Source organism: Spermophilus citellus (assembly GCF_964194105.1).
Source record: "Spermophilus citellus genome assembly, chromosome: 18".
NCBI lineage: Eukaryota > Metazoa > Chordata > Mammalia > Rodentia > Sciuridae > Spermophilus > Spermophilus citellus.
This window is the reverse complement of record NC_138200.1, coordinates 52,409,865-52,434,056: the sequence shown is the minus strand read 5'-3', so window position 1 is coordinate 52,434,056 and position 24,192 is coordinate 52,409,865. Positions and strand designations below refer to the sequence as shown.

General features: G+C 41.6%; 1 protein-coding gene across 3 annotated transcripts in view; it reads left to right on the top strand.

Annotated features, from left to right (window-relative positions):
• The first annotated feature begins 6,137 nt into the window (after positions 1-6,137).
• The window catches only part of GFOD2 (Gfo/Idh/MocA-like oxidoreductase domain containing 2), a 47,955-nt gene continuing 29,900 nt past the window's right edge, over positions 6,138-24,192 (top strand). Inside the window, exons 1-2 of one of the 3 annotated variants that reach the window (XM_081274392.1) lie at positions 6,138-6,322; positions 6,610-6,695. The gene's annotated coding sequence lies outside the window, so the exon portion shown is untranslated. Of the gene's footprint in view, positions 6,323-6,609; positions 6,919-24,192 lie in introns of all 3 variants that reach the window. The other 2 variants (XM_081274391.1, XM_081274390.1) reach the window with 2 other exon arrangements.

Genomic DNA, 24,192 nt, shown 5'->3' with positions numbered 1-24,192 from the left:
GCCAGCACACTGTCTACCACTGTACCCTGCCTCTCACTGCCTGCCTTGCCCCTCTCCCTCTCTCAATGCCCTGCCTTCCCTTTTTGTTAAGATGGCCAAATAATTCATTTACTCTCAATTGATTGCCTGGAAACTACCTGCCTTCAAGTTGCTGTGCATCACGCTGCCAGGAGGAAGACTCCATTCCCAGGACAGAGGCCCCTGAGGACAGGGGCTGCTTTCTTCCTGCTTGGGTCTTCACCATTACTGCACAGCTCTGATGGGATTGATGTTTTCTGTGGAGAAGCCAGTGCCTCATGGAGGCAGATTCTTTGGCTGCTGGTCCCTGGAGTAGATGGAACCTTTCACCCCCTGGACCAGGCTTCACTGCAGCTGTGCCAGGCCGCTTCCTGTAGCTTGGCCCCAGCCATTCTTAGGAAGAGAAAGGGACCCCATGGGCTTTACAAATGTCCCACCAGCTGTTTTCAGATGAATTCTCATAGCTGGTGGAACAAAAAAAGTCTCACCGTCACAGGAAGGGCTGAGATAGCTGCCAGGACTTGGGTGGAGCGTCTGAGGAGAGGACTGGCTGCCCAGTAGGAAAGGGAAGAGGCCTATACAAGAGGAGTACTGGAGGGCTAGGATTTCTATACCTGCTTCAGTGAGAGGGAGAGCCCAAGCAACCCCTGCAAAGATTAGGGTAAGCCATTGCAAAGCTAGAGTTGAAACTTCCAGTACCTGTCTGGGTTTGGGCTGGTGAACTCCTGCTTCATGTTATTGGACATGGGAATGGTTGGAATGGCCAGAGATTTTCCATGCCCACTAGGCCTCATCAGGCCCACAATGGACAAGAAATTGCATTGGACCAGCTACTGGTGAGGGGCCAGGGCTCTGGCCCTGATATCTTTAGGAGTTTTACCTTAAGGGATAATTCTGTAGGCTACTTCTTTTTCTTGGTCCCTGCCATGGCTCCATCTGCCAGTCCACAAACAAGACCCATCATGAGGTATTGTCCTGTTTGTAAAGGAAATTAATTCTATGCAAGGCTAGGGATACCAAGCTCCAATGTCAGAGATTGGAAACATCAGACTGTTAAAGTGATCAACCTAGCTGGATTGGGAATTAAAACCAGAGGCTTTTGCAGCTGCAGTAGAGTTCAGAGATCATCTCTACCAGTCCTTTTCTATTTCAGATAAGAAAACAGGCCAAGGAGATTGACTTGGCCAAAGTCACACAGCAAATTTGTGGCAGAGCCAGGACTAACCTTATTCCTGTGGGTTGGACAGTACCATTTAGTCCTGAAGCTGAATGGTGGATGAGCCCCATGAAGGGTCAGGGTGGCATGGCTTCCAGCAGTGGCTGAGCAGAAGGTACCTTCAGGGGTGTGTCAGGGATGGGGATGAGTGCCTGGACTTCGGTTGTGGAGCGGCTGAGAGAGGGCCCAGGAGGGCTCAGGATACCTGTGCGCTGCATATGGGGATGGGTGTCTGCCGGGCTCACGCTCAGTACCTATGGCCACCTCCCCATTTTCTGTGCCTTATCTCACTGTTTCAGCTGAGTCCAAGTTGTTTACTGTTTCTCTCCAGAGGGGCTCTCTGTCCCAGTTGGACAGCTCACCTTTGGGACAAGCCTTTGCCCCATAAGCAGTGGAGAGGGCCAAAACCAAGCTGCTTAAATAGGCTGTCTTGCTGATAGTCCAAGCCCACTTGCAGCTGGAGGAGCCCCTTATGCGAATTCAGCCCTGCCAGCCTGCTTCCAGGAGCCTCAAGTGGGGAAGATACCTGGGAACAGCCCTGGTGAAGGTCTGGGTCTAACTTATGGGGCAGACAGAAGACCTGGCTCTGTTGGGTTGTCCAGCCCTGGGGGAGCAGCCTTCCCCAGTCACCTTCCCCTTGTGGCACCAGATAATTGCTCCTTTTAGAGCAGAAAACTGGCAGGCCACTCAAAGCCAGAACCCCCTATTCCCATCCATGTGGATCTGTGGCTAGGTGCAGGCCATCAGAACAGGGACACCACAAAACAAAGAAGTGGGGACTACCTGGCCACTCAGCGCCTTCCCAGCCCTTAAGCAAGCACAAAGAAGATGAGGCAGAGGACTGTCGGAGCTAAAAGTTCCTTTGGTTGCTCACAACTCAGGTATGCATGCCATGCGGCAGCTGGAAAGCAGAGCCCTACTTGACCGCCAGTCCTGGGCACCTGGACCTGCGGCCAGATGGTGGCTTCTGGCTGCTCAAGTGCCCACCTCTTCGCATAGGGTTTTCCTACATTAGTAACTACAGCTGAAACAGACATACTCCACATTGTGCACACTGGTTCTGCCTTTGTCCTCGCAAGTTGATATTTGGCATTAGCATGAAACTTGTGGGCATGGGAGGGTTGGGAGAATTCTAACACAGAACATCCTATTAAAATTGTACTTGAGAGATGAAAAAAACTCTTGTTGTATTTTGACAGAATTATTTTTATTAAAATACACATCCATGAGCAGTGATGAGTGTCTGGTCTCTGTTTTGAGTTTTACTAGGGTGGGTACTTCTAGTGTGACACATCCTGTCCTGGAGGAATTGGGCCCTCTTTGGCCCACCTCTTGAAGACTCAGGCCCCTCTTGCCTCTTCAAGGACCCTCAAAACTGTGGTGTTTGCAGGATCTCAAGAAGCACAAGTACTCAAGCTTCAATTCTTTTCCTGAAATAGCCCACATCTTAGACAGTGAAAAAAATTCAGCTTCAGGAAAGTGGGCCACAGGATTTCTTCCCACAAACATGATTTAAAATGTAGTCCTCAGTATCCATGGGGATTGGTTCCAGGGCCCCCATCCCTATACCCAAGAATACCAAATTCCTCATATTCAAGTCCCTTATATGAAATGGTGTAGTATTTGCATATAATCTATACACATCCTTTTATATATTTTAATCTCTACTTTTTTTTTTTTTTTTTGGTGGTGGTGGTACTAGGGATTGAACCCAGGGCCTTGCATGTGAGGGAAGCAACTGAGCTATATCCCCAGTCCTCTACATCTTAAATACTATTTTTTATATACTGTAGAGTGTATATAGTGTTGGAGATTGAATCCAGGATCTCATGCATGCTAGGCAAGCACTCTATCATTGAGCTAAATCCCTAGGCCTTCTACATTACTTCTATAATGTTTGCATTACTAATGTAAGCACTATGTAAGTAGTGTTCTATATTGTTTAGGGAAAAATAACAAAAAACAGAGTCTTATATGTTCAGTATGGACACGATTTTTTTTTTTTTCAGTATTTTCTGTTGGTTGAATCCATACGTACAGAACTTGTGGACACAGGCAGTTAAGCATCAAGGACCCTAATCCCCAATACTGCAGTCAGAGCTTCCTGTCAGTCTGAGGAGAAATAGCCTGTTCTTAAATTCCCAATACAGTCAGGTCTGTTTACTAACTGAGTGACCTCAAGCTTGAGTTTCCCAGCCTTAAGATGTGGTTAATCCACCTATCTTGTGGAAGTAGGTGATGATAGCATTCATACAGCAGTTATTTAGCACATAGGGACTAAGTACATGCAGGGACCCTTCTCCCCTTCCTCTGTGAAGATGTCCTTGGTGTGATTGGTCCACTCCTGATTCTGCCTCCCATGACCCCATAAACCCATTTTTTATGCAGAGGAGGGATGCAGCAGAACATGCTGTTGCCCACCTGGAGGTGGGATTGGAAACAGATTGAAGGTAAAAGATTCATCTAGGAGGCCACTGTAGTAGGCCACAAATAAGAGGGCAGGGTTGCACATGCCTGTAATCTCACCTGTTCAGGAGGCTGAATCAGGAGGATTTCAAGTACAAGGTTGGCCTGAGCAACTGAGGGAGACTCTCAGAAAATGGCTGGTGATGTAAGTCAATGGGGAATACCTGCCTAACGTGTGCTAGCCCTGGGTTCAATCTCCAGTGATCCAATATATAGGAGACAAATGCAGGCACAAGATAAGTAACTGGTGAGGGAGATGGTAGAAGAGACAAGGTTTTGGTTAGAGTAAGACACAGGATAAATAATGATGGCATAAAATAATACACAGATCAAAAGGGAGCAACTGGTAACTAAAAAGTCACTGGAGCAGGGAGATTTGCTGAGGGAGAACATGCAGAAAACTATCTCAGGGAAACATGGTTCCTAGAAAAGGGTTCTTCAGTAGTCCAGTTAATTAGAAAAACTGTCTCCTTAATGTTGATAGTGAAAGCTTTAAAAAGTCCTTTGTTAAGATATGTTGCTTAACTTTGCATTTTCCATTCTGCATCACCACAGAATGCTTCACTCATTGCACCTCACAGGACTATTACTCTATAGAACATTTTTTTTAAAAAACTTGATGGTGCTAGGGATTTTCCCCAGGGCCTCATGCACACTAGGTAAGTGCTCTACCCCTAATCTACCCCAACCCCTACAGAACTCTCTTAAGGAAGAATTAATGCAGAGGGAGGAATGGGCTATCGGATTAAGGGTGAAAGTCCTGGTTCTTAAGTAGAGCTGGAGTAGGCTCATTTTCCTCTAGACTAATGGTTCTCAACAGGGAATGATTTTACATTCTCTCTTTCAGGAAACATTTGGCAATGTCTGAAGACATTTAAAATTTTTTTGTAGATGGGCACAATATCTTTATTTTTTATTTTTTTTATTGGTTGTTCACAACATTACAAAGCTCTTGACATATCATATTTCATACATTAGATTCAAGTGGATTATGAACTCCAAATTTTTACCCCAAATGCAGATTGCAGAATCATGTCGGTTACACATCTACAATTTTACATAATGCCCTATTAGTAACTGTTGTATTCTGATACCTTTCCTATCCTCTACTATCCCCCCTCCCCTTCCCTCCCATCTAACACAGTATCTTTATTTTACTTATTTTTATGTGGAGCTGAGGATCAAACCTAGTGCCTCACGTAGGCTAGGCAAGTGCTGTACCACTGAGCTATAACACCAGCCCTGAAGATATTTTTGATAGTCACACTGGGGTTGGGGGTGCTACTGGCATCTAGTGGAAGAGGCAAGGGATGCTGCTAAACATCCTACAGTACAAGTAGGTCTCCCCACCGCTGCCCAACAAAGAATCATCAGGCCCAAAATGTCAATAGGACAGCTGTTGATAAATCCTACTCTAGAAAAATGGAATTCTGAATGACTAGCCAGAAACAGATCAAATGCAGACACGCTTTGATTCTGCCTCCTTTCTGTCTGGCTGTTCAGATGCAGTGGAAAAGGCAGGGAGTTTCCTGTGCTCATGCAAGTGGAGGCAGTGGTGGTTAGTCCTGACTCCTGAGCCCAAAGTACAGAGAGCCCTGCAGCTGGTTAGGTCACAGAAGGAAACAGCTCAGGTCAGCTGGCATGTTCTGTCATCAAAGGCTGCTCTGGAATCATGGCTGGGAGGCTCTCCTGAAACAGCAGAATGGAAGTCCAAGCGTCAACAAGAGAGACAAGCGGGTGGAGGTTTCCCAAGCAGAAATAGCCTCCTAGATTTCACACTGAGGCCTAACCGGCTTATACCAAAGTGTAGCCATGTTTCAAAAGGTATTTGTTGGGGGAACAGAAGCTAAAGTAAAGAAGTCAAGGGGACTGAGACCACAGTCTAGAGAGTACTGACATTTAAAGAACCAAAGAACATCCAAAGGAAGAGGGGCCCAGAAAATACACCTGAGAAAACGGGAAGTCCAGGGCTGGGGATGTGGCTCAAGTGGTAGCGTGCTTGCCTGGCATGCGTGCGGCCCGGGTTCGATCCTCAGCACCACATACAAACAAAGATGTTGTGTCCGCCGAAAACTAAAAAATAAATATTAATATTAAAAAAAAAAGAAAAGAAAACTTGGAAGTCCAACGGGAAACCTGGCCTTTTGTAAAGATAGGTCGTTGTCCAACATAAGACCTTCTTTCATTCCAGGAAAGCCAAGGTCAATCACAATTCCCAGGACCTCCTAGTTCTTGACGCTGGTCAATTAACCAGAGGGAGGGTGAGGCTGGAAGAGCACTCTAATTGCGGTCTCTCCCGCCGGAAATGAACCAGTCCCGGCTTCCAGCCGAACTACTTAGGCTCCGCCCCTCAACGGATGAGCATGCGCCGCTCTCAGTCTCGGCCCCTCCCCGCCCGGTTCCACCCCCGTCATAGAGCATGCGTTGTCCTCCCGTCGTCCAGCCCCTCCCTTCCAGAACCCCCCGTTCCTTAGAAACCAGGCGGCGTGTTCCCGGTACCTCGGTGGATTCTGGAGCCGGAGCATCCTAGACATCCTCCCTCAAGGCGGACGAGTGGTTTTCGAGACCCGTCCAGACCTACAGTATACCTGAGGTGCCGGGCGGGCGATGCCAGCGTGCCAGGTAAGAGCCGGCCCGCGGCGGCGGGTGAGGGTGAAAGAGGGCATGGCGCGGCTGCGAGCCGGCGCCGGCCGGGCCTCCTCAGCTGTCCGGCGCCGGAGGTCCGAGGCGTGGATATGCGGAGCTAGGCTTTGCATAGGGCCTGTGCTAATTGCCATGATGCGCGCCAAGTACGGGGGTCGGCCGGTGGTTCCCTCATCCCACCTCAGAAATAGGACCTGCGCGCTTGGTTTTAGAATGGGAGAATTTTGAATCCTCGAGGACCTCGAACATAACCCGTCGCTTTACAGATTCGGAAACCTAGGCTCCCTCGCCTAGTGCGGACAGACGCCCTACCTGTAGGAAGACGGACGCTTTGTGGATGAGGATGTGTAAGGTGTGGAAGCCTCAGACAAAGGGTTCTTGGGATGTCTGGTCCGTCCTTTTTCAGAATGAGATGGAACTTCTGGGGGGAAATATTTATTTAAGAAACCGGTGTTAGGGTGAAAGAAGGACAACCCAGAAGATCAAGTTGGCTCTGCTGTCTGGCTGTGTCTCGATGGCCCTGGCCTACCTTTAAAGCTCAGGAAGAAAGCAGATGGACATGGGGAAGACAAAAGGTGAGGTAAGGCTTTCCTATCGAGGCCTTATCAAACTTGAATGGTGAGGGAAGAAGAGGAGGCCGGGAGATAAGTGTTTGTAAATGGGAGTGTGAAAAAAATGGGAGTTCATAACCCAATTGAGTCAAATGTATGAAAGATGATATATCATGAGCTTTGTAATGTTTTGAACAACCAATAAAAAATATAAAAAAAAAAAAGAGTTTACCTTCCAGACTTCAGCAGTATATGAAGTACAGAACAGGAATGGAGACGTTTAAAAACTGCATTGGATAGACACCAAGAAAGTTTATGAACTATTCTGTTTATATTCATTGTTCCCACAATGTCATGCTAAAGGCAAGAAACAGAAAGAAACCAGAACCAAGGTCAGGCACTACCCTAGTAATCTATGGGACACAAAGGAAGGAAGACCCTTTATTTATGGTCCTTCAATTGAAGGGAGTTGAAGGGAACCGTGTTTCACTTAAAATGTGATACGGAGTATTATGGAGAAGATGGTTGTCTTTCAATTGAAGAAACTAGATTCTTTGTGTGTGTGTGTGTGTGTATGTGTGTGTGGTTCTGGGGAATGCAAGGCAAGGGCCTGGTGCATGTAAGGTAAGCACCCAACTGAGCTATATCCCCAGCCCTAGATTCATTCTCTCTCTTTTTTAAAAAAAATATTTATTTATATATTTTAATTGTAGTCACAATACTTTTATTTTATCTATTTATATGTGGTGCTGAGGATCGAACCCAGGGCCCCACAAGTGCTGGGCGGCCTCTCTACAGCTGAGCCACAACCCCAGCCCCCTAGATTCATTCTTGATAAGGAAACTCATTTCCTTCTCAAAAGCCACAACAGAGAACAAAAGAGTTTTTAGATCATCCATTTTACAGAAATTTAAAATATATATATATATATAACTGCTTTTGGGCTGGGAATTTAGATAATCTGCATGTACCAAGAGGTGAAATTTTTAGCAGGCATTTATTTTTGTAGAATCCCCATTTCATAGAAAGAAAAAAAAATTTTTTTCCATTGTTGTTAGTTCTGAGGATTGAACCCTAGCTGTTTTACTGCTGAGCTGTATACCCAGCCCTTTTCATTTTTTTTTTTTTAAAGAGAGAGTGAGAGACAGAGAGAGAGAGAGAGAGAGAGAGAGAATTTTTTTAATCTTTATTTTTTAGTTTTCGGCGGGCACAACATCTTTGTTTGTATGTGGTGCTGAGGATCGAACCCGGGCCGCACGCATGCCAGGTGAGCGCGCTACCGCTTGAGCCACATCCCCAGCCCCCCTTTTCATTTTTTATTTTGAAACAGCATCTTGCTAAATTGCTGAGGCTGGTATTGAATTTGCGATCCTCCTGCCTCAGCCTCCTCAGTTCTTGGGATTATAGGTGTGCAACACTCAGTCCGGCATTTTATAGATGAAGATTTTAAGGAGAGTTCTCTTACCATCTGGTTGTCCCACTTTTTCTATTCGGTTATTGGTCTGGGTCTAATCTGTTCTTTTTATTTGAAGGGAAAATTCAGATATATGATTTCTATGGTAATTTTAGTAATTTTGGAACTCAGTAGTAGGACAGTAATGAAAAAAGAGCACACCCCCTCCCCAACAAAACACTTAAAAATTTGCAATATGGAGGAAAGAAGTATTTGATTTTTTATTTTTATTTATTTATTTATTTGCTTATTTATTTATTTGGTGGTACTGGGGATTGAATTCAGAGTTACCACTGAACTATATCTCCAGTGCTTTTTATTTTGAGATAAGGCCTTGCTAAGTTGTCCACGCTGGCCTCAAACTCATGATCCTCCTTTCTTAGCCTGTATCAAGTTGCTGGAATTACAGGCCTGCACAAGGAATGTGTGATTTTTAAAAGGTGGTCCCTAGTTCTAGTCATTAAAGTCAATTTGTTGCTACTTTGTTAATATTAATTTTCAATATATGTTGAGTCTCTAGAAATGTCCCCCCCTACACACCAGTGATATGAAGATACATTAAAAATGGAATATTAGGGCTGGAGTTGTGGCTCAGCGGGAGAGTACTCACCTAGCACTTGTGAGGCCCTGGGTTCGATCCTCAGCACCACATAAAAATAAATAAATAAAGATATTGTGTCCAACTACAACTAAAAAATAAATATTTTTTTTAATGGAATATTAGGGCTAGGGCTATAGCTCAGTGGTGGAGCACTTGCCTGATGTGTGAGGCACTGGGTTCTATCCTTAGCACCACATAAAAATAAATAAAATAAAGGCAGCTCTATGTACAGCTACAACAATAAAATATATATATATATATATATATATATATATATATATATATATATATATATATATATTAATAGGTCAAGTCAGTTTAAGAAAGAAAGCTTTATGGGGCTGGGGTTGTGGCTCAGTGGTAGAGTGCTCACCTAGCATGTGCAGGGCACTGGGTTCAGTCCTCAGCACCACATAAATATAAAATAAAGATATTGTGTCCACCTAAAACTAAAAAATAATAATTTAAGAAAGAAAGAAAGCTTTGTCTTTGGTTCATAAATGAATTCCAGGCTATAACTGAACATAGTGGCTCTGAATTTTATTTGACTTCTCTTGGATCTGTGGATGTTATTTTATATATCTTAAGAGACAATGGCATTAAGTGTGTATATGGGGGAAATCAGAACTGTTAACCAAATTTTGTCAGGAAGTCTTCATGAAAATCATTGTATTCTGTATTAGAAACCCCCTTGCTTTAGTATTGACCCAGGTAGAAGTCAGACAAGAGGCCAAAATCAAGGTAAGATGGAAGAGAGCAGTTGCCTTAAGTGGAATTGAAATCTGCTTTGAAAGTAAGCACAAATACTTCTTGAGTGAGTTGTGTTGGGAAAGGTACTGTTTAAATGTCTGCAGTGTTCCTCATGGATTTGTGTGCATTTTCTGAGCTCTACAGTCAGAAAGACACTTGTTTTCAGACAACTGTGGTTTAAACAGAACTCTCTAAACCTTTGATAAATAATTACTTAGCATCCACTTCACATTGGGAACAACTGAGAACAGTTATCAAATCTGGCCTGTAATAAAGTAATCAACAGTATTTGACAAGTCAGCCAGGAGCCGACCTTACCAGATAAACCAGTAATACTCAGATCTACTTTCACTGAAATGATTTTCTAGTTTTACTATAAGAGAATTGAAGTGTGCGTGCAGTGTCATCTGATAAAAGAAGTTGAGGGTTGGAGGCGTGGCTTAATGCTTGAGAGTTTGATCTCTAGCACCACAAAATAGAAGTTGAGATACAGTGGTCAGTGTTTAGGAAACACAGGAATCAAACAAGACCACTTAACCTAGAAGTAGGAAAAGTGTCTGATGATACCTCAGAAGTCACTCAGGCAATTAGATTTGGAAAGCATTTAGGAAAAAGTTGAATTGAAGATTTTGCTGTTTTTTTAAGAATTTGTATACAGTATAAAAGGGGGGGGGGCTGGGTTGTGGCTCAGAGGTAGAGTGCTCTCCTGGCATGCATGAGGCACTGGGTTCAATCCTCAGCATCCCATAAAGTAAAATAAAGACATTATGTTCACCTATAACTAAAAAAAAACCAAAAAACAAATATTAAAAAAAATTTTAAAAAAGTGGGACATTACTTACTTCTCTTATATTCAAATAGCAGGTTTGTAAACTTAAAAATAAACCTAAGGGCTGGGAGTGTAGTTCAATGAAAGAACCCATGCTTAGTATGCTTGAAGTCCTGGGTTTAATCTTCAGCACCAAAAGAAAAAAGAAAAAAGAGGAAAGTTGAATTTGGAGTCTAAAAATTACTTGAAAATTTATTTATTTATTTGTGTGTGTGTGTGTGTGTGTGTGTGTTTGGTACTAAGGATTGAACCCAGAGGCACTTTATCACTGAGCCATCCCTAGCCCTTTTTATTTTTTATTAAAAAAAAAAAGACTTTTTAAATGTTTTAGTTGTAGATGGACATAATACCTTTATTTTATAATTTATTTTTTATGTGGTGCTGAATATCGAACCCAGTGCCTCACACATGCAAGGCAAGAGCTCTATCACTGAACAACAACCCCAACCTTATTTTTTATTTTGTGACAGGGTCTCACTAAGTTGCTTAGGGCCTAACTCATTTGCTGAGGCTCGCTGGAACTTGATATCCTCCTGCCTCAGCTTTCTAAGTCACTGGGATTACAGGCATGCACCACCACACCTGGCTCAGTGTCATGTTTTAAAAGGTGGAAATGATAGATATCTGAAATAAGCCTGGATTCATGAAAAGTAGAACCTAAGAGATACTAAGAAAAACAGGAAAGCTTTAAGACTTCTTTATGCTCTAATACTTAGGAATTAGACATCAGTCAGGAATGAACTCACTAAAGTACTATCTCATCAAACCAAAACAAAAAAAAAAAGAAATTTTCTGTTGTTTTGTGAGAAACACTTCTAATAGAGATTAAATATTAACAAGAGATTAATATTCCTGCATTACTTAAATACACACTCAACCCTGACCTTAAGTGCTTGTTCTTAGTCTTTACTTTTAAAGAGTTGCCAGTAGTACCCTGGTGCTAGGTACTGTCAGTTCTCTTTGGTATCCAGGTTAGCCTCAGAATTGCTGTGAGCATAGGTTACTCTCCCCATCATCTCTCAAAGCCATTACCAAGAGCTGCTTCTGTAAAAATTTCTGTCAGTCTTCTACAGTGAAGGATAAGGGATGAAGGCTGTTAAAAATGGTAACTGAATACTGAGTTCATACTTCTTTTCTAACCTCAAATAACTGTTTCTCCCAAATTATTAGCTCTCAACTTCTCATGAAAATAGATAACCCCAAGGCGGGTGTTGTGGTGGATGCCTGTAATCCCAGTGGCTTGGAAGTTCATGGCCAGCCTCAGCAATTTAATGAGGCCCTAAACAATTTAGTGAGACCCTGTCTCAAAACATTAAAAAGGGGAAGGGATGTGGCTCAATGGTTAAGCATCCCTGGGTTTAATCCCTGGTACAAAAAGGAAAAAAAGAGAGAGAGAGAGAAAAAAAGAATAGATAACCCCAAAATAGAAATCCAGACAATTCCACTTGGTTTTTACCATATCATTTCATAACCTCAAAATCTTTATTATTTACTTTCACAATTATATTTGGCTTAGAATGGTAGGTAATCTTTAGCAAATCATGTAATTTCTGAAGCACAATTTCTTATGTATAATTTATAGCAAAAAATGGCATCAGTGTCTTAGCACTAGAGAAATGAAAGGCTGGTTCATATATTCAGTGACATCGTGTAATTCTTTAAAACTACTTATAACATGAAAAATGCTTATGTCAAAATAGTGAATGAAATCAGGATATAAAATTGTGAATGCAGTGTGATTACAAGTATATCAAACAAATGTGAAAATAGCACCAAAACAAACATAAGAAAAGAGTAATTTTCTATGAGAGAGAAAATGTGTGTGTATGTGTGTGTAAGTGAGAGAGAGAGAGAAATGCGCACTAGGGACTGAACCCAAGACACTTTACCACTGAGCCACATCATCACCAGTTCCCTTTTATTTTATTTATTTATTTATTTTTAATTTTTTAGTTGTAGTTGAACACAATACCTTTATTTTTTAAATTTATTTTTATGTAATGCTGAGGATCAAACCCAGGGCCTCTCACTTGCTAAGCGAGCACTCTACCACTGAGCCACAACCCCAGCCCTCCATTTTATTTTTAATTTTTATTTTATTTTGAGACAAGGTCTTGAGGCTGGCCTTAAACGTAAAATCCTACTGCTTCAGAATTCTGCTGGAATTACAGGTGAGCACCTCAAGACCCAGCTATAATTTTAAAAACAAAGCCTTCTAAAAGTTTCTTACTGGTACAAATGAGGCTGTTGAACTCTTTTCTTTGATGGTCCTGTCCCCTTCTCACTCTATTAAAAGTTGTATATGGGAGTTAGGGATGTAGTCCATTGGTAAAGTGCTTGTTTTAGCATGTGAAAAGCTGTGGGTTTGATCCCCAGCATTGCGAAAGTGAGTAAATTTTGTGTAGATAAGAAGAATTTTGTGTAGATAAGAAGAATAATGGCATAGACTGGGCAGAACTGATGTCCTATTTCAGGTGTCAGTGAACTAAACAGTAATGAGTTTACCTAGATAATAAATACTTGTGCATATTTGAAAGGTGACTATATGATCTTTTTATTTCCCCAGTATTGATTTTTTAAAACTTCTCTTTAGTTATATACAATACCAGGATACATCTTGACATAATCACAAAGCATGGAACACAACCCACTCCCATTTAGTTCCCAGCTCTCCGCTATCCCCCCTTCACTCCAGCAATCCCTGTCAATCCATTTATGGTTTACTTTATTTCATTTATTTTTTAATTAGTGTCCTGTGGATACACCTGATGCCAGGATCCACTTTGCAACATCCATGAATGCACATTTGAAAGTTTGGTTGATCACTCCACTGTTTTTTTTTTCCCATCCCATCTTCCTCCTTAAGTTCCTTCGTCTACTCTACTGATCTTTCTTGTATTTTGATGCAGTTTCCTCTTCCTTTTTTTCCTTTTTTCTCTATTTTATTTTCTTATCCCCCCTGCCACTATGTGTGTGTGTGTGTGTGTGTGTGTGTGTGTGTGTGTGTATGTTTTCATTTGTATGTGCATACCAGGGATTGAACTTAGGGGTGTTCAACCACTAAGCCACATCTCCAGCCCTTATTATTTTTTATTTTGAGACAGGGTATTGCTGTGTTACTGAGGGCCTTGCTGAGTTGCTGAGGCTGGCTTTGGATTTGGCGATTTTCCTGCCTCTGACCCCTGAGCCACTGGGATTACAGGGATGGGCCACTGAGCTCAGCTGTATGGTCTTACACTGCTTCCTCAAACTGCTACTTTTTGGTGCTTGTTGAAAGGTTTCTTTGGTGCTTATTAATGGACAGCATACTGAAGCAAAGGATATTCTATATGATTAGTGCTTTCTGCAGCCCCATGGTGGCTCATGCTAGGAAATGATTATCATCTTTGAGAGGCCCTTCTAGGGTGACTCTGGAATGTAAGATGGTGTATTTGTTCTGTCAGGCATCCTCTGATTGTCAGAGAAGAAGGATGGTAGAGAGATTAGCTATATTTCCCTTTAATATTCAGCCTTTAACATTCATATTCCTGGATCAAGGGAATGCTGCTTGTCTTTTGGAGCAATTGGGGAAATGATTTAACATAGTATGCCTTATCTAATATTACTTTCAGGATTAATCAACGTATTTAGTCATTTTGGTTCTCCTAGCCTTGGCTTTTGCTCCTGGTCATGGTGTTCATTCTTTTTTTCTTTTTCTTTTTTTTATAATATATATTTTTAATTTGTTCTACTTATGTATATGACAGCAGAATGCATTTCAATTTATCATACGCAATGGAGCGCAACATTTCAATTCCCTGGTTGTACAGTGTAAAGATGAACCATTTGTGCAATCATACATGTACCTAGGGTATTGAAGTCCATCTCATTCCACTATCTTCCTACCCTCATTACCCTTCCCCACCCTCCCTTTGCCCAATCCAAAGATCCTCCATTCTTCCCATGTCCCCCCCCACCCCCATCATAGATCAGCATCCACTAATCAGAGAAAACATTCAGCCTTTGGTTTTAGGGGATTGACTTACTTCACTTAGCATAATATTCTCCAACTCAATCCATTTACCTGCAAATGCCACAATGTTATTATCTTTTAATGCTGAGTAATTCCATTGTTTATATAGACCACAGTTTCTTTATCCATTCATCTATTGATGGGCATCTAGGTTGGTTCCACAGTTTAGCTATTGTGAATTCAGCTGCTAAAAACATTGGTGTGGCTATGTCACTATAGTATGCTGATTTTAAGACTTTTGGGTATAAACTGAGGAGTGGGGTAGCTGGGTCAAATGGTGGCTCCATTCCAAGTTTTCTGAGGGATTTCCACCCTGTTTTCCAAAGTGGTTGCACCAATTTGCAGTCCCACCAGAAAAGTATGAGTGTACCTTTTCCCCCACATCCTCTCCAACATTTTTTTTATTGCTTGTATTCTTGATAACTGCCATTCTGACTGGGGTGAGATGAAATCTTAGATTAGTTTTGTGCCGCCACCAACCAGTACTGGCAGCTGAACTAAGGTCACTCTCGTGAATTGTAGGGACACAAAATAAAACACAGACACAATTTACCTTTATATAAGCTTCAGGATGGCTTCCCCGGCTCTCAGCCTCAGGCTGCCCCAAAGGGAGAGCAAGAGAAAAGTCATGAGAGGCTGAAGAAAGAGAGGCGCTGGGTTGTAGCTCAGTGGTAGAGCGCTTTCCTAGCACATGTGGGGCCCCGGGTTTGATCCTCAACACCACATAAAAATAAAGGTATTGTGTCCAACTACAACTAAAACAATATATATATATATATATATATACATATATATATATATATATATATATATAGAGAGAGAGAGAGAGAGAGAGAGAGAGAGAGAGAGATTTTATTGTGGGACACAGTTCTTAGTTCTATCCATAAAAGGGCAGAAGTGGTAAGATTTCAAGGGAACAGATGAGTGTAACTCAACCCCAGGGGTACGTCTAAGATGGCCTTGCTATCCAAGCTGGGTCAACGCCCAAGCCACAACGAATGTAATGGTTGGTCAGAGCCTTGTGCATCAGGACTGAAAGGCGCGGTCATTCAGTGTGGCTCCCCACAGTTTTGATTTGCATTTCTCTGATTACTAAAGATGTTGAACACTTTTTCATATATTTGTTGATTGCATGTATATTGTCTTCTGAAAAGTGTCTGTTCAGTTCCTTAGCCCATTTGTTGATTGGGTTGTTTGTGGTTTTTTTTTTTTTTTTTTTTTTTTGGTATTAAGTTTTTTTGAGTTCTTTATATATACTGGAGATTAGTGCTCTCTGATATGCATGTGGTAAAAATTTGCTCCCATACTGTAGGCTTTCTCTTCACCTCAATGATTGTTTATTTTAAGACTGTTATTGAAAGAATATTTAAATGCATTTAAGGGGCTGGGATTTGACTCGTGGTAGAGAACTTGCGTAGCATGAGAACTTCTCTGGCATCATCAGGAGGGGAAGGGAGGGAGGGAGGAAAGGATTTGTTTTCTTCCTTATACATTAAACCCCATCTCGAGCCAGGTGTAGTAGTGCACACCTGTAATCCCAGCAGCTCAGAAGGCTGAGGCTAGAGGATCGAAAGTTCAAAGTCAGTCTCAGCAACTTAGACTGTCTCAAAATGAAAAAGGTCTGGGGACATGGCTTAGTGGTTAAGTCCCTTTGGATTTGATCCCCAGTATTAAAAAAAAGAAAAAATTCTTGGTCCTTAAAGAGCCTAGAGTCTCAATAACAAGATGTGATTTAAACAATATGAGTCAGAAAATTCTAAAATACATAAATGAATGGCTGTTTTCAAATACGCACATCCTGGGGGCTGAGGCTATAGCTCAGTGGTAGAGCACTTGCCTAGCATGTGTGAGGCACTGGGTTTGATTCTCAGCACTGTATATAAATAAATAAATTAAATTAAGGTCCATACAGCTAGAAAAATATTTTTTAAAAAACACACATCCTGTATATACCCTGTATTTTTTAACTGACCCCTTCATTACACACTAATAAAAGAAAAAAAAAGGAGCCGTGTGGCAAAGATTGTCTTGAGATTAGATTATTTTACTTCTCACTGCTAGCAAATAGAAGATTGTCAGATCACATCTAAGCACAGTGACGGTCCAGTGGATAAGCAAATTTCTATATATAAGGGCACCAGACATTTCTAGTCACTGGGGAACTGCTTAATTTGCCCAGTGACGAGAGTCCACTTCAGAGTTAAATAATGCCTGTCTCGATTGTTATGTTCCTAGGTCCCCTAGGAATGTCCTATAACTTAAATCCAGAGGAAGACAGATGGATGACCCAAAGTGTCCTTTGCTGCTATAGAAAGAGCAGAGCACTTACCAGACATTGTGGTGCACACCTGTAATCCCACCTACTTGGGAGGCTTAAACAGGAAGATCATAGGTTCAAGGCCAGCCTGGGCAATTTATCAAGACCATATCTTAAAATGAAAAGGGTTGGGGATACAGCTTAGTGATAGAGTGCTACCTCAATTGTGGTAGGAAAAGTTATACAAGGAAGAAGAAGAACAGCACTTTTGTCCACATAGAAGATGGAAATGCAAAGAAAAGTTAATTGGATTTGCCCATTGAAAAACATTTTACTGTAATAATTAAAAATTTATCCTTTTCTTGGGATGATGGGTAAAACCCAAGTATATAAGACACTTCTCAGTTTATTTTAGTGACTTAAAGGCAAAACAGTCTTTGTTCACATGTCTGTCACTCTGAAAGATATTTGAACACTCAACATATTCCTGAGTCAAGTCAGTGCTTCAGTTAGGATGCAGCAAGAAATGGAAACTGTGGCCAGGTGCCGTGGCACACACCTGTAATCCCAGCGGCTTGAGGCTGAGACAGCAGTGGCAAGCCACTACACAACTAAGTGAGACTGTCTCGAAATAAAAATATAAAATAGGGCTGGGGATGTGGCTCAGTGGTCGAGTGCCCTTGAGTTCAATCCCCAGTACCAAAATCAAACAAACAAAAAGAAATGGAAACTGTTTTCTGGGGACCTAGTCTGTTTGGATCATTCCTGTGTGCCCCAGGTCCTGCCATACTGCTAGATTCACTGTGGTTTTTGAAGGTATTAAGAAATGAATGAGGAAAGGACTCTTGTGATTAAATGTTGTGCCATCTAAAAGGAGAGGGGCTTGGGCATGGTGAATGAATGAATGAATGAATGAATGAATGAATGAATGAATGAATGAATTTATATATATATATATATATCTCCTTATAATTCCCATACTAGACTGGGTGACATGACACTTATAATTCCCGTACTCAGAGTGCCATGGAGCACACCTGTAATTACAGCAATACGGAAAGCTGAAGCTGGAGGATCACAAGTTTGAGGCCTCCTTTAGTAATTTAGTGAGATCTTCAGTAACTTAGTGTGAAACCCTGTCTCAAAACAAAAAATAAAAAGGATTGGAGATGTAGCTCAGTGGTAAAGCACCCCTGGATTCTATCCCCAGTATCCAAAACAACAACAAAACCAGCTACTCAAGAGGCTGAGGCAGGAGGAGCCCAAGTTTGATGCCAACCTGGGCAACTTAGTGATATTCTGTCTCAAAGATAAAAATAAAAACGGCTAGGGATGTACCCTCAGTACTTATCTAGCATGTGCATGAGACCTTGGAGTTAGTCCTCAGTGCTGGGGGCGGAGGGTAGGGGAGTAGATGATGTGTTGGTAGGGGGAGCTAAGTAAAGGATTTATCTTTTTTTTTTTTTTTTTTTTAGTTTTAGGTGGACACAATATTTTTATTTTATTTTTTTTAATGTGATACTGAGAATCGAACCCAGTGCCTCACACATGCTAGGTAAGCGCGCTACCACTTGAGCCACAACCCCAGCCCAAGGATTTATCTTTGAGAGAAAGAGGAATTTGGGTTGGAGAAGCTAGTGGTTTTCTTTTTCTTTTTTTTTTTTTTTTTAAAGAGAGAGTGAGAGAGGTGGGGGGGGGAGAGAGAGAGAGAATTTTTTTTTTTAATATTTATTTTTTAGTTCTCGGCAGACACAACATCTTTGTTGGTATGTGGTGCTGAGGATCGAACCCGGGCCGCTCGCATGCCAGGTGAGCGCGCTACCGCTTGAGCCACATCTCCAGCCCCCTCTTTTTTTTTTAAGAGAGAGAGAGAATTTTTTTTTAATTTTTTATTTTTTTTTATTGTTGGTTGTTCAAAACATTACATAGTTCTTGACATATCATATTTCACACTTTGATTCAAGTGGGTTATGAACTCCCATTTTTACCCCGTATACAGATTGCAGAATCACATCAGTTACACTTCCTTTGATTTACATATTGCCATACTAGTGTCTGTTGTATTCTGCTGCCTTTCCTATCCTCTACTATCCCCCCTCCCCTCCCTTCCCCTCCCCTCTTCTCTCTCTACCCCCTCTACTGTAATTCATTTCTCCCCCTTGTATTATTTTTCCCTTTCCCCTCACTTCCTCTTGTATGTAATTTTGTATAACCCTGAGGGTCTCCTTCCATTTCCATGCAATTTCCCTTCTCTCTCTCTTTCCCTCCCACCTCTCATCCCTGTTTAATGTTAATCTTCTTCTCATGCTCTTCGTCCCTACTCTGTTCTTAGTTACTCTCCTTATATCAAAGAAGACATTTGGCATTTGTTTTTTAGGGATTGGCTGGCTTCATTTAGCATAATCTGCTCTAATGCCATCCATTTCCCTCCAAATTCTATGATTTTGTCATTTTTTAATGCAGAGTAATACTCCATTGTATATAAATGCCACATTTTTTTTATCCATTCATCTATTGAAGGGCATCTAGGTTGGTTCCACAGTCTTGCTATTGTGAATCATGCTGCTATGAACATCCATGTAGCAGTGTCCCTGTAGCATGCTCTTTTTAGGTCTTTAGGGAATAGACCAAGAAGGGGAATAGCTGGGTCAAATGGTGGTTCCATTCCCAGCTTTCCAAGAAATCTCCATACTGCTTTCCAGAATTTTTTAATATTTATTTTTTAGTTTTCGGCGGACATAACATCTTTATTTGTATGTGGTGCTGAGGATCGAACCTGGGCCGCACGCATGCCAGGCAAGTGCGCTACCACTTGAGCCACATCTCCAGCTCTACTGTTTATTTTTCAACAGATTCCTGTGGGGTTTTGTTTTGGTTTTTAGTACCAGGGGTTGAATCTAGAGGTGCTTAATCCCTGAGCCACATCCCTAGCCCTTTTTTAAATATTTGAGACAGGATCTTTGCTAAGTCTCTCAGGATCTCACTAAGTTGCTTAGACCAGCTTTGAATTTCCAATCTTCCTGCCTCAGCCTCCCGAGCCACTGGGATTACAGGCATGGGACACCACACCTGGTGAGATTCCTGGTTTTCATAAAACAAAAAATTGATCTTTATGGGCTGGGGATGTGGCTCAAGCAGTAGCGCGCTCGCCTGGCATGCGTGCGGCCCGGGTTCGATCCTCAGCACCACATACAAACAGGGATGTTGTATCCACCGAGAACTAAAAAAAAATAAATATTAAAAATTCTCTCTCTCTCTCTCTCTCTCCCCCCCCTCCCTCCCTCCCTTCTCTCATCTCACTCTCTCTAAAAAAAAAAAAAAAAAAAAAAAATTGATCTTTATATGTTTCTAATTTTTTCTTTTTTTGGGGAGGCGGCGGTGGAGGGGTTAGGGGTTGCTAGGGATTGAACCCATAGTCTTACACATGCTAAGCATGAGCAACATCCCAGCTCTTATAATTTTTACTTTATCTCCTTTACCAAAGGCAAGAATTATGCTTTTGTATTGAATATTCCTTTGCAACTTGAAGTTAAGTCATGGCGCCTCTGTCTTAGGGTGATGATCTTCCACAGTTCCATTGAGGGTAGTTTATACTCTTCAGGTAGCTTATACCTTTGAGATTTTTAGATAATCATTTTTATTGGTTCATAATAATTATATATAACATTAGGATTTATTTATAAATATAAATGGCATGGAGTATAGTTTGCTCCAATTAAGTCACCAGTACTTACCCTCACCCCGTTCCTTTTCCTCTACTGATTTTTTATTTACATATATATATATTTTTTTTTAATTAGTGACTTATGGATATATATATAATGGTGAGATTCACTGTAGTATATGTGAACATTGGAAAGTTAGGTCAGATTCATTCCACTGTTTTCCCTCCTTCCCTCCCATTACATAGTCATTTATTTAAATTCAGTAAGGCAAGGAAGAAATTGGGCAGGAAAAGCCTAGTCAGTGTAGCATCCACAAGCTTTGCTCTGACTTGTTCTTTCTCACTCTCATTAATTCCTCAGTACCTACTCTGTCGGGCACTATGCTCTGTTTTGGTGTTGCAGCAGCGGGTGAGACAGGCAGCATCTTGACAGACACTAGATGGGTGAGCCTAAAAAAGTGTGGTGAGCACCGTGAAAGCTAATACCCAGACTCCTGTGGGAACTGAGCAGAATCATTTCATTCAGCTGAAATACAGACACTCTGAAGAAGTGGTGTTTAAGCGGAAATCTGACAGTTCACAGGAGGATTCGGGAAAGGTTGTTCCAGGTAGAGCAACCAGCGTGGACCAAAGTCTGAAAGCAGGACTGAAGGAGTCAGCTATGGCAGCTGCTGGCCTGTTGAGTGTAAGTATAAGGGAAAAGTGCTGAGATAGAGAGGTGGGAAGTACCCTACCCACACTGAAAAGATGCTTTGTGAGTCCCATCAGGAATTTGGAACTTATCCTAGGGGCACTTAAAAGCTAGGGAAGAAGATGATAAGAACCAAGAGAATCTTGTGTGTCCTTGAGGAACCAGAACAGTGGGTGAATTCAAGAGACACCAAGTTGTCCAGTTAATGGGGCATGGTGATGGAGTGGCCTTGGGGTCAGGGAGGCTTTACTGCAGCCATATGGTTCCTTATGAACTGGTTAGGTTGGCATCACTTGCACTTGTTTGTGTTCACTGTCACTTTCATCTGTTGACATTTGACTGAACAGAGCCTCTATGTGCTGATCACTGTGGTCCTGCAAGGCTTGACATACAGTATGCTTCTTTTTTGAGAGGAAAGTTGATAATAATGGAACTGAGGTAACTAATAAGTGTGAATTACGTCACAGGGAAGAGGGGTAGAAACTGAAGAGAGTGTTCTGGGCAAGGGTACCTTTTGGCAGGCTGTGTGTTAGCAAGACAGGGCAACTGCTCATCTTCCTGATCCTAACTAAGCTTGTTATCATCTGATGCTGGTTTTCTTTCCTGAACCACTAAGCTGTATTCTGCTCAAAACTACTTAGGCTAGGGACATAAGGAATCTCTTAATTACATTTATAAATTTATAGATTACAGGTTTGCACCATGGCACCCAGCACAAACTGACTTTTAAATGACATTTCCCAAGACCCTACTGAATTGTATATACAGTTTTGATTAGCTCAGTATACATGTCTCAGTTCATTGGATTACCTTTGCAAGAACAAGGTCTGAAATTTTTGTTTCTTTCAGCAAATATTTATTGAGCACCCACTATGTATCAGGCCTTATATTAGGCACTAGGAATATAGCAGTGAACAAAATCAAGAACAACATCAATTCCCTGTCCCTAAGGAGCATGAATTCTGGCAGAGATGAGGATGGGGAGACAAACATTATAAATGTAAACCATTTCTTATAAGACTGTTTTTAAGTAGAGATCCAAAGGAAGTGAAAGAAGAGGAGAGAGAAAGCCAAGTGGGCATCTGCACAGTAAAGGGAACTGCAAGTGCAAAGGTGGAGGCAGAAGCATACCTGGCATGTTTGAGATACATACAGCAGTGAACCACTGTGACCCAACTAGGATTTAAGGTCAAAAAAATAAAAGAATGGGTCTGGGGTTGTGGCTCAGTGGTAGATCACTTGCCTAGCACTTGTGAGGCCCTGGGTTGGATTCTCAGCACCACATAAAAATAAATAAATAAAGATATTATGTCCAACTAAAAAATAAATATTAAATAAAAAAGGAGATGAGGGTACAGACAGATCATGTAGGCCTTGTAGTGGAAGAAATTTGGCTCTTACTCCAAGAAAGATGGGAAACCTTTGGAGGGTTTGGGCAGAGGAGTGTTTTGATCTGACTTAAATGTGTACCATCGCTCCCAGCTGTTATCAGTTTCTAAGATGAAGCCGTTGTGGGAAGAGTACATTTTCATGGGGGAAACATCAAGGAGTTAGTTCTGCACATTTTAAGTTTCAGTTGCCTACTGAACATCCAAGTAGAGATGTCAGATAAGCAGTTATTTATATCAGTCTGGAGCTCAAGGGAAAGGACCTGGCTGATGACTAGTAGTCATCAGGGACTAGGTGGTATTTAAAGCCATGAGTAGGAATGGAGTCACCTAGCACGTGCAAGACTGTGGGTTTGATCCTCAGCATCACATAAAAATAAATAAAGATATTGTGTCCAACTAAAAAATAAATATTAAAAAAAAGGAGAAATGGAAATGGACAAGAGCTGAGCCACTATTACTACTTTCATCATCTGGAGAAACTAGCAGAGAAGACTTAAGAAGTGGCCCCAGAGGTGGGAGGAAAATCAGGAAACACTCGTGTTCTAGAAGCCAAGTGAAAAAGACTGTTTCAGGAAAGTGGGACCTACCATGTCAGTGTGTAATCCCATGTCAGATGCTACTTGATAGGTCTAGTAGGATGAGCATGAAAACAATTGACCCATGGATTTAGCAACATTTTAATTGTGTTTGACAGTGTTAGGTAGCTGAAGACTGGTTATTTTGTATTGTGATTTACAACCAAAAATCCAGGATTTTCAGTCATGATGCCTGAACACAGAGCATTATAAAGAGAATTTCATTTTAATTTGTCCTCCTACTTCTTTTGGGACCTTTATTACTGAAGTGTGCTACTGGGTTGAGGCTTGAACTGCTCTGTGGAAGGGGAGTATCTGCCAGTCCATAAATGGTTCCCCCTACCCCCCACTCAGCCACCTACTGTTCTTGGGATTGGACCTAGGGGTGTTCTACCACTGACCTACATCTCCAGTCCTTTTTTTATTTTTTATTTTGTGATGAGATCTCACAATAGTGCCAAGGTTTCCTCTGCTTTAAGAGTAGCTGAGATTACAGGTTTGCACCGTGGCACCCAGCACAAACTGACTTTTAAATGACATTGGGGTGGGCTGAGGTTGTGGCTCAATGGTAGAGTGCTTGCCTAGTGCAGGTGAGGCACTGGGTTTCATCCTCAGCACCACATAAAAATAAATAAAATAAAGGTTAAATTCTTTAAAAAAAATTAAATGACATTGGGTTACTGTTCTTTTTTCTTTGCTAGACTAACAATGTCAGTGTTTTTACCATAATTCAATGATGGAATATGGATAGTACCTTTCTCACGTGGAACTCCAAATGGATTACACATATACCACTTAGCATATCTTTAAGTAAGCCTAATTTATATCCTACTGAATGCTTTCATGGCACTCTGTTCCCTTCTTTTATAGCATTTATCTCAAATTGTCATGACATACTTATGTGGTTATTTGATTGTCTTATCTCTCCTGCTAGACCATATGCTCTATGTGAGCAAAAGCTGTATCTGTTTTGCTCACCAAAGTGTTCTGTGCTTTGTCTTGTCCTGGCCCATAGCAGGTACTTAATAAATAAATATTAGTGAATTTATGCAAACAGTTGCATAAATTACAGGGA